The sequence below is a fragment of the Tasmannia lanceolata genome, unplaced genomic scaffold (assembly GCF_043159265.1).
Source record: "Tasmannia lanceolata isolate RefF3 unplaced genomic scaffold, GAP_Taslan_0.1 ptg000015l, whole genome shotgun sequence".
Taxonomy (NCBI): Eukaryota; Viridiplantae; Streptophyta; class Magnoliopsida; order Canellales; family Winteraceae; genus Tasmannia; species Tasmannia lanceolata.
In genome coordinates, this window is record NW_027518692.1 from 24,994,266 (window position 1) to 25,001,643 (window position 7,378).

A 7,378-nucleotide genomic window follows, 5' to 3' on the forward strand; every position below is an offset into this window, starting at 1 on the left:
GGGGACCATTTTACCTCGTGTTTTTTATGAGGTGGGTCCCATGATCTCCACCCAAGCCCATGCATAGGGTGGGCCCACCATTTTACCCCTCATGTTTTGATGGGGTGGGGCCCATTATTTTACACATGTATACTATGGGCCAAGACTACTAGTAAGATAATGTGCAGATAGTTCTCAGAGGAGCTAAACCAGCAAACCAAAAAAAAAAAATGAAATAAAAAGAAAACTAACGAGAAAAAAAGGAAAGAAATTGGATACGAAAAAAATAGAAACTATGGAGAGAAGCGATAGAGAGTCATGTGACTCCTAAGCAAATGGGAGATGTGGAACGTTTGGAGTTTTGACTCCAAATTTAATGGGGGATGATAAATTAGCCCCCCTTTTCTTACCTGGGCCACCCCATTTAGTGTGAAAAGAGAATCATAAATACCCTAGAGGGGGCTGGCGTGAGGAAGAAAGAAAATAGAGCGAGTTTATCACTTCCCGATTTAAATTCTGTCAAAGATTGCTCAACACAGGTGGTAGGGAAAAATAGAGTTCTTGCTAATGGCGTAATCAAACGATATCAACAGTTCCTTCTATCACTAATGACACCCTTTTCTCTGTGCTACACTTTTCTAGTTAGCTAGCAAAAGCTGTTACAATACAACAAAATCCATCCAAAAGGTGTTCTAAAATGCATAACCCTCCATGGGGTCCTCTAATAATTTTGCATTAGGCATATTGTTTTTGTGGTAACAAGGGAGTGTGGAAACGATATCATCATCGTAATCACAATTAAGGAATTGGTAGGGATTGAGTGGGTAAAACTATAATTACAGCTCACTTGTTCAATGATCCAAATCATTTATTTGTTACTCCTTGATTTGGAGGGCCCACCCCTCAAAATCCAATCCCATCGAATCTAACCCTCGAATTTCTGGATGCGAATACAGACCTTTGGTTCTATATTATCTTATCTTCTATTTAACGGCCACATTGGGTTAGAATTGTCTACTGGGAGTGTGAATTTCATACTTATCACCATCTCATTAAAGATCAAACAGTCATAATAACTTATTGTTGTTGGGTATATAATATAACCCATGTATGTTCTAATATAAGCCCAATAGGTAATGGACCAGGTGTAGTAGGCCCATTTGGGCTGGAGCCCATTAACCTCTTATAACCCTAGTGTATCTCTATATATAGGGGCTGGAGGCAACAAACTTGGTATTCCAAATTAGATACCTTGGGTGTAATGCTTCAAGCAACCTCTTGCTTGACCTAATTACTCTAACAATCTTGAAGCATTACACCCAAGGTATTTAATTTGGAATGATTCGTCCACCTATAAACAAAAACAATGAGCAGTAGTTTCAAGTATTATGCCCTGAGAGGCACAGAATTCCTTGAACTCTGTCAAAGTGTATTCTCCTCCTCTATCACTCCGAGATAGAGTACCCAAGACCTTTGGTGAGGACTTTGTGACCTACCATGTAGAGAATGATCCGTCCACCTATAAGGAAGCGATGAGATCTAGGGACTCTTTGTTGTGGGCAGAAGCCATTGATGATGAAATGAGCTCTCTGTTACAAAATCAAACTTGGCAGCTAGTCGATTTGTCAAAAGGGGCTAAGATTGTGGGCTGTAAGTGGATTTTGAAGAAGAAACTTAATCCTGACGGATCCATAGCTCGGTATAAAGCACGTTTAGTAGCTAAGGGCTATACTCAAGTCAGTGGGATAGACTACTTTGATGTTTACTTACCGGTCTGTCATTTGACAACGATAAGAATTCTTCTTGCTTTGGCTTCTATTGAGAAGTATGTTGTGCATCAAATGGATGTAAAAACGGCTTTCCTTAATGGAGACCTCACAGAGGAAATCTACATGAACCAACCTGAAGGGTTTGTCATGGAGGGTTTCGAGAACAAAGTTTGTAAGTTACACAAATCTTTGTATGGTCTTAAACAAGCACCTAAATTGTGGCATCAAAAATTTGACAAGGTAGTAAAGAGCTTTGGTTTTCAGACCAGTTACTCAGATAAATGCCTTTACTTTCGTTCTGTGTCGAATAAGGTTGCGATTATTTGCTTGTATGTAGACGATATGTTGATTCTTGGTTCCGATCTCTCTGTAGTGAGTGACGTGAAAACCACTTTGGCTCAAGAATTCGACATGAAAGATCTTGGTGTGGTTGACACCATTCTTGGTATGAAAGTAAGTTTTGAAAGGCAAGGGATTACTCTTAGCCAAGCCCATTATATTGAAAAACTACTTTCTACATGGGGATACAGTGAGTGTAAACCGACTGAGACACCATTTGATTATACCAAGAAGCTGATCTCTAATGAAGGAGACAGTGTGAATCAGTTAGATTATTCTAAACTGATTGGTAGTCTCATGTATGCTATGAGTTGCACTAGGCCAGACATAGCCTTTACAGTTGGCATGCTGAGTCGTTTCACTAGTAATCCTGGCTATGAGCACTGGGATGCCCTTATGAGGCTGATGAGATACCTTAAGGGTACTCAAGGATATGCTCTATGTTATAATGGCCATCCTCCTATTCTGGAAGGGTATTCTGATGCATCATGGGGCTCAGAATTAGGAGACAGTAAATCTACCAGTGGTTATGTTTTTACACTGGGTGGAGCCGCTGTTGCATGGAAGTCAAAGAGACAGACTTGTATTGCTCTGTTATCTATGGAATCGGAACTTTATGCTTTAGCTTCTATAGGAGATGAAATAGAGTGGATAAGAGATTTGATCCTTGACATTCCATTGACACATTTAAAGATTAACTCTTTAAGTTTGTTCTCTGATAATCAAGCTACAATTACGACTGTGAAAAACTCACTCGTTAATGGTAAGAGGAGACATGTCTGGCTGAAACATGCCACGCTGAATTATCTTCTAGAACAAGGTATTATCACTTTGGTTGATGTGAGATCAAAGGATAATATGGTCGATGCTCTTACGAAGGGACTGAACAAAGATCGAATATTCAAAACTGCGGGGGAGATGGGGTTAAAGACTGTGTAGACGTGTCTTAACCTACATTCATATTATTTTGAATTTTTCGAATCTCCCTATCTTGGCTAAGATAAGCACTTGATATGTTTCAATGATGTTTACAGTTATCTTTATGTCATTCTACATTTGATGACATGTCCTTCTTGGGAAAGGTTGTTTCATTCCAAACTTGATGATACAGCTTAACTCAATTTAGATATGATGCCTGTAACATTCCAAATGAAAACTTGGAATGGTTCTTTGTAAAGAAACTGTTTAGGTCTTGTTCTTGAATGAAACTTGACATTGATGCTTATTGATATTGATATTTATTTTTCAGCCATTATGAAATTGTACTAAGTTCTTTCTGTAGAACTAGATACTTTTAGTAAAATACACAAATGATTGGATTCATTTTAATGAAATTCATATTTGGTAATTTACAGGAATTGACGAAAATGGAGGAGATTGCCTCAATTTGGATCTTGACGAGGATGACTTACTTGATGAGTGAATCCTTATAGCGCAGTGGGAACTATTATTTTCCCTTCCGTTGATTAAGTAGTTCACCTACATATGAAACTGCTTATGTTTGAGTTTAGATTATTTCTAAAACTTTTGTTTATTCTTTAAAGTATTTTGTTTTCAGTTGGATTACAAATCTTTATTGATATGGTGATATGGATGATTCAATAATTTTGTTTGGACATCACATTATCTATCTATTGGATTGTGCTATATGTAGAACATAGGAGGAGATTGTTGGGTATATAATATAACCCATGTATGTTCTAATATAAGCCCAATAGGTAATGGACCAGGTGTAGTGGGCCCATTTGGGCTAGAGCCCATTAACATCTTATAACCCTAGTGTATCTCTATATATAGGGGCTGGAGGCAACAAACTTGGTATTCCAAATTAGATACCTTGGGTGTAATGCTTCAAGCAACCTTTTGCTTGACCTAATTACTCTAACAATTGTTAGATAGTAAAACTAACACTTCATTAGGAATGTTTGTGGTTGAATGATAGGGAATGGTAACCCTAACCCTAACAGCACCGATACGAGCTAAGACCATCAAGCTGCAATGCACATCAACGACTATGCGTGGGTCCCTCCTCCAAGCAGTTGGGTGTTCTATATCTAGCCTTAGGGCTTCTCACAATCGGTGACTGAGGAATTTGGCCATGCAACCTTCCTTTCGGGATCGATCATTTCGATGCCACAACGTACAAGGGGAGGAAAGTAATAGATAGTTTCTTCAATTGGTACTATTTCACCTTCTCCGCGTGCATGATGATTGAACTCACAGTTGTAGTCTATATTCAAGACAATGTAAGTTGGGCACTTGGTTTGGGAATCCCCGCTCTTCTTATGCTTTGCTCCATCAGCCTCTTTCTCCTTGGTACAAAGATATATATTTATGTCCCTCCACAAGAGAACATCTTCTCCGGTATCGCTCGGGTAATTGTCGCGGCTTATAAGAAGCGCCGCCTTATGCTTCTGCCGGCCGATCAGCAAGCAAGTTTGCTATTTGATCCTTCCCCCAATAGCTCCACCATGTCAATGCTTCCTCTCACCCACCAATTCAGGTATAAATAATCTATTATCTCTATGCATTTGCACTCATGCATGTTGTGATTATTTAGAAAATTTTTGATTTTATGATCATCTTCTTTCAGTTTCCTAAACGAAGCAGCAATTGTAGTCGACGGCAAAGTAAACCCACATGGTACTCCTGTGAATCCATGGAGACTCTGCAGCATCCAACACGTCGAAGAGCTAAAGTGCCTGATAAGAATCATCCCCATATGGTTTCTCTCTCAATCTCTTCTCCATTCATGCCTCTCTGAGCATTTATTAATACCTCTAATAATAATAAATAATAATAATAATAAGGGGAATGTTATTTCCTCCCCTTTGCGTTTCTTTAGTCTTTAGTGGAACAAGAGGAGAGAGATATTGGAGTCACAGATTGTACCAGAAAGATGCCAAGGAGGCAAAGAGGAGTGTTCGAAATCGTCCTAAATAAGCATAGGATATGAAAGTCCCTAACAGTGGTGCGAAATTCGTGGTTCTTGACCAGTTGTTCACCACATTTGTTGCTGATGCCTGCTTTAGGTTGTATTGGGTGAGCAAATATAACACGAAGCTAGATGGTAAGCCCAGCGTTGCTAGCTTCTCAAACGTCTCGTTCCCTGCACCAAAAACCTCACAATTTTCAAACTAGTCACACTATTTGGTAGATGTTTTATAGTTAATAAGTAGGTAAGATGTGTGTGTGCAGGGGCGGAGCCAGGTATGTGCACCAGAGGGGGCAACAAATAGTTGTTATACATCAATTAATAAATTATTATAAAGTTAAAAAAAAATAGAAATTTGCACAAATTTCTATTCAAATTAGATTCAATTTTAAAATTATATGATGGGCGGCAGTTCAAACTCTTATTTTTCAAAATGTACAGTACGGCCCACTCCATAGGATGATCCAGAGCGTCCAATTGTTGGGCCACAACATAAATATGTTGTGTCCCAAAAACCATTTCCATAGGATGATCCTAACCCTCCAATCTATTGAAGTTTCCATAATGTGCAGTCTCCCTATAGATCGAAGGGTTAGGATCATCCTATGGAAATGATTTTTTTGGGCAGGACCGATTTAGGTTGTGACCCAACACACGGACGGTTTGGATCATCCTATGTACTGTACATTTTGAAAAATATGAGTTTGTATGGCCACCCATCATATAATTCTGGGTTTGTGCAAATATAAAAATATGGTTATGTTGATAACATTTCCCAAACTAGAAACATATAATTTTCGATGTAGGTGGAGGTTCCTCCGAAAATCAACGTGCACCAGTTTTAAGACGAAAAAAGTAAATTTCATAAGGACAATCGTACCCCTGCACTAATTTTCACCCAAAAATAAAGAGCCTCTCTTGGGTTGGGTTTTCCTTTCGCACAACCCAAGTCTATTGTCTCTCTATCCAATTGATACCTCCCCATCATCTCTGTATGAGATCCCTGTTTTGAGGGGAAAAATGAGTTTTTACCCCCTCTAAGAAAAATGAAAATTAGGGCAAGGGCACGATTGTCCATAAGAAAATGACTTTCGACCGAACCTATCCAGTATAGAGAGAGAGAGAGAGAGAGAGAGAGAGAGAGGCCTTTTGCTCAATTTTGTGTTTCTAGCCTTAGGGCTTCTCACAATCCGAGTGATAAACAAACAAGAAGAAAGGAGAAACAACACAATACCTCAAGATATCAGGGGAGGGGATCAAAAACTTCTAACTCCGTCCTAGATGCACCTTCCTGAGCTAGCCGATCGACCTCTCCATTACCGGATCTCCTCACATATTGAAATGTGATTCAAGTTCCCTCCACTCGGTCCGAGATCTCTATCGTACAAACCGCCATGGATGGGATGAGCTTTCCTTCAACCGTATTCAAGGGTTTTTCTTCACTTCATGTGATAAACCATCCCAACCCCCCCACCCCTGTAAAAAGAGCAGGAAAGGTTGCTTTTGACGTGGTGTTCTCGTGGAAATAAACTACAAAGTACAAAATTTGCATGGCTTGTGCAAAACTAGAGGAGAAAACTCGGCACAAGTTTCGAGAAATTACGGATTTCGGGTACCTTTTAAAACTAACATTAAATACGGGTGATTCTTAAAAAATGGGAGGTAAAAAGACCCCAATACCCTTCTGACATCAACATAACATCCTTCAGCTTCCTTTTTCATTATTGCCCATTAAATTGGCGTGTTTCACGAGGATTATTTTAGTTCGTCTGAATGTGTATTTGAACCGACATAACCTTGGGCTATCTTGGCCGTCGGAAATAATCAAAGACGGATGGATGCTTTACACGTGTATTTTTTTTTTTTTTTTGGAACGCTGGTACCTCTGTACACAGCTGGTTTGGTTTGGATTTGAAATTTTACTTTGAACCCAGAGTCCCTTAGGTTCGTTTAAATCTTGGTCGTCGCCAATATGAATAGACGGTCAGATCCACGACACGTGGACATCAATATGGAACGGTGACGTCTTTTACCAATACCGACATCTCTCTGTATGAGATTCCGCTGGCATACCTATTATTTCCGTCGGCGTACCCCTAATTTCTGTTGGCGTACTCGATACGTTTTGAACACATGTTTGAGCCTAGAAAATCAGGCAGCGTACTCGATAATCCGGCGGCGTGCTCTAGAATCCGGCAGCATACTCGATACGTTTGGGACACATGTTTGAACCCAGAAAATCCGGCAGCATACTCGATATTCCGACGACGTACTTGATATCTTTGAACGGTGGGTGTTCCTTGAATCCGGCGGCGTACTTGATATTTCGACGGCTTACTCTTGAATCCGACCGCAT

General features: G+C 39.7%; 1 long non-coding RNA gene across 1 annotated transcript; it reads right to left on the reverse strand.

Annotated features, from left to right (window-relative positions):
- Positions 1 to 3,975: 3,975 nt before the first annotated feature.
- On the reverse strand, positions 3,976 to 6,502 carry LOC143846219 (uncharacterized). Its single transcript, XR_013234701.1, has 2 exons — positions 6,257 to 6,502; positions 3,976 to 5,196 (listed from the first exon to the last, which is right to left on the reverse strand). It is a non-coding gene; the product is annotated as an uncharacterized LOC143846219 (long non-coding RNA).
- Positions 6,503 to 7,378: the final 876 nt, after the last annotated feature.